The 3,598-nt window shown below is 39.0% G+C and overlaps 1 long non-coding RNA gene across 1 annotated transcript; it reads right to left on the bottom strand.

Annotated features, from left to right (window-relative positions):
- Window positions 1-1,254: 1,254 nt before the first annotated feature.
- Window positions 1,255-1,750, bottom strand: LOC143768435 (uncharacterized). The gene is made up of 3 exons (XR_013213867.1): window positions 1,588-1,750; window positions 1,443-1,501; window positions 1,255-1,366 (listed from the first exon to the last, which is right to left on the bottom strand). It is a non-coding gene; the product is annotated as an uncharacterized LOC143768435 (long non-coding RNA).
- Window positions 1,751-3,598: the final 1,848 nt, after the last annotated feature.

The following is a 3,598-nucleotide window of genomic DNA, read 5'->3' as shown; positions in this document are numbered from 1 at the left end:
CCAACTATTCACTGGATGTGTCCATTGTATTCCTTAGTTTTCTCATAGCTGCAAGAGAATGGCTTAGGAGAGTAGAATGTACCAACAGGTCACACATGCACCCTGCCACTTTAGTCAAGCCTTTAGAATTGGTGGCAACAGCTCAGGGCGGCGAGGCTAAACTGTCTTTATATCTTCAGGGCATTCGCAATTCGACTCCTCCTGACTTTGATGTTGTACTCAGAGCAGAACCAAGGGAGAATGAGGGACTCCCTTAATCTCATGTATGGTGGGTGAGACCAAAACTTATCCAACAGCTGTCACCTTTCTCATGTATGGGTAATTACTTTCTTAAAAAAAAACACTTCCATTAAGTTTTTTGTTATTTAAATGTGTGTATATGTGCATGTAATATAGTGTGAGAATATTAATATACTCACCTACCGCTGCTCTCTCCAAGATCCAACACCATTCTGTTCTACTTCTCAGTGACATCACCACTCTGTAGACTATCCGGGTCACTTGCACGACCCAGAAATGATTTTTACAATGCAAGCATATGAAGCTGCAGAACAAGGCTCCATAGATTTACATTGTAAAAGAAACTTGAGCTTACGCATAGAGAATTGCGATGACGTCACTGAGAAACAGAGCAAAGCAGAATGGCACTGGACCCTGGGAAGCTGTGGTATAGGAGCATATTAAAGGGTTTGTCTGTGAATTTAACATTGCTATCTTATCCTTATCCTGACACCCCTGACAATTGTCTAAAGATAAAAATTGTTAAAATTCACCGCACACTCATATGAATTTAGTTTATGCAAGAATTCTATAAGTTTATTGGGAGCGTAACAGAATATTACAGTATATGCGATAAACAACGTTTCGGCTCAACCAGAGCCTTTTTCACGTGTTCGCTGTAGAAAAAAAGAAAATACGCAAAACAACACAAATAAAGTAAATAACATGAAATTATAAAACAAAAACAATGATGAGTCATCCTAGAGGTAAAGGGAAGAAGAGAAGATATGTGTCCACTAACAGACATACGAGGACGTCTGTGGAAGTGACGACCAGGGGTCGAGTAAAGGTGAAGGTACAAAATTGTCCTGTGCATCCTGTGGATAGGAATAACAGTGAGTGCCAATAGAGTATGTACAATACAGAGGAAAAGAATACTCCTAATAGTAATTTACTTGCTATATATACAACGCAATCCAATCATTGTACCTGAATCCACATAACTGAAAGTAACAACAAAACAACAAAGCATGTCTCAGAATAAATATCTCAGAATACAGGTAGTGAGTTGCACAGGTGATTACCTTATAAGATAATAGATTGGTGCATAGGGAGGGAATAGTCCCAGCGGTGCAATATAGGCGTTCTGTGGAAATAGTGAGCAAAGGTTAGCTGCAGTAGTATATTTGGAAAAAGGTGCCCATAGAAGTTTGTTAGATTACCTTGAGTACTGTATTAGGTACGTATATATCAATAGAAGTTCCCTTCTAATAGTGTGGACCTGTTTAGGGCAAGAAATGCGCATGTGGTACTCCCATAATAGACTGACATGAATGCAGAGACCCAGATGGAGCTAGTGGCTGTTACCTGAGTAAATCCTGTATGAGAGCGGCGCTCCCGCGCTGTGCTCTGGTGTAGCGTGTGCCTGGTCTGTGGTGGAGACGGCGTGCATGTCTTTAATGTCCGCCGCACCGGAAGTGGTTGGTGCGGACCGGAAGTGACATGCCGCTGTACTATGGGGCCTGATTGCGCAAGCGCTGTTGCTGGTTAAGGTATCCTAGCAACCAAGCGCCGCCTGCAGCTAGGAGTAAGGCTGAATGGAGAAGTTGTGCAGCACGCTGATAGCAATATAAGGGCTGCGCACCGGTCTGGGAATAACATAGCAATATTTTAGAAGTGTACTACCTGTAAATGTGAATAAGGCACTGGGGCTATATGATGGCAGTAATCATAATAACTGTATATTACTTATCCAGGTTGTGCACCTTTTTATTTTACTTTATTTTACTTTATTTTTACCCTACATGGTTTTAGCTCTTTTCGCCCTGTTGTAGACTGTATTACTCCTATATCCCGGGCCAGGCACCACACTCTCTGGCATTACTGCCATCATATAGCCCCAGTGCTTTATTCACATTTACAGGTAGTACACTTCTAAAATATTGCCATGTTATTCCCAGACCGGTGCGCAGCCCTTATATTGCTATCAGCGTTAAATGCCGTCGTAAACTCCATCCATTGGTGCTCGAGTCACATGACTCTGGGTTGCCAATGGGTTGGCATAACAACCCAGGGTCTGCAGGAGACACTGGATCACTAAAATGATCACTTGATATGAGCGCCGCCCAACAGTCGGCGCTCGTAGCAAGCGATCATTTTACCTATGTAGAGCAGGGCTGCAGCCCTGCTCTGTGTAGCACAGGCGAACGGATGATCGCAACTTCCAGTCTCCCATGGAGACTATTGAAGCAAGTGAAAAGTAAATAAAATGTTTTAAAAAAATATATAAAAAATATAAATATAAATCACCCCCATTCAAAATAAAACAGTTAAAAAATATATAAAATTGACATATTTGGTATTGTCGCATTCAGAATCACCCAGTCAATCAATATATAGAAAGAATTAATTTGATCTTCAAATGGCATAATGAGAAAAAAAATCAAAATGCCAGATTTAGATTTTTTTTGGTCGCCGCAACATTGCATTAAAATGCAATAATGGGCGATTAAAAAATTGCATCTATACCAAAATGGTATCAATAAAAACATAATCTTGGCACGTAAAAAATAAGTCATTTCCTAGCAAACGGCCATATTGACGGGAAAATAAAAACTATACGGCTCTGTGAAGAAGGGGAGCAAAAAACAGAGAAGCAAAAATGGAAAATGGCCTGGGGGTGAAGGGTTAATACACTCACAATATATTACATCCACATATACAAACATTTAATGAATAAAAAACTAAATGGAAGTTCTTCTCCTCTAAGGCTGGGTTCACATACCGTACATATATTGCATCAAACTCAGTTCTTTGAGTCTGATGCAATGCGATTGATCAGAACTGATGGCAAACTCGTGAAAAATGGATCACTTGTCATCAAGTTTTCTTCTTCAATTTATGATGCAGAGATTAAAAATCAATACAGGTCTTTTGTGTGGCAACTCTATAACTTTATTGTATAAAGTCTATCTGATCTTTTTTGAGCTTAATACATCAGCTAATGTCTAACAAATGAATGCTTCTCCTCCCAGTGGAGCAGATGTGAATATTACATATTGTAGATTTATAATAAGTAAAACCATTGCATACTAGGAAAATGGAGACAATCATGAGTGCATATAAAATTTAAACTAGTGTCATGGCTGAATTTTTTTAAATTTGATGTATTTTTTTAATTTAGCTTGATGAACAACACAGTTTACATGCATTCATCACTTATTATGGAGTCAGTGTACTGAATTATACTTTGTTGAAGGACATTTTTTATTCTTTTCCATTAGCATATATCGAACTTTATGCTTCAACTTATTTTCTGTAGTATTGTTGCGATGCTCTGCTTTATACTACAGTATACTGCATGGCAATATTCTGATAC

The sequence above is a fragment of the Ranitomeya variabilis genome, chromosome 4, assembly GCF_051348905.1.
Source record: "Ranitomeya variabilis isolate aRanVar5 chromosome 4, aRanVar5.hap1, whole genome shotgun sequence".
Lineage (NCBI taxonomy): Eukaryota > Metazoa > Chordata > Amphibia > Anura > Dendrobatidae > Ranitomeya > Ranitomeya variabilis.
Note: the sequence above shows the minus strand (reverse complement) of the source record. Positions and strands in the feature narration are given on the sequence as shown.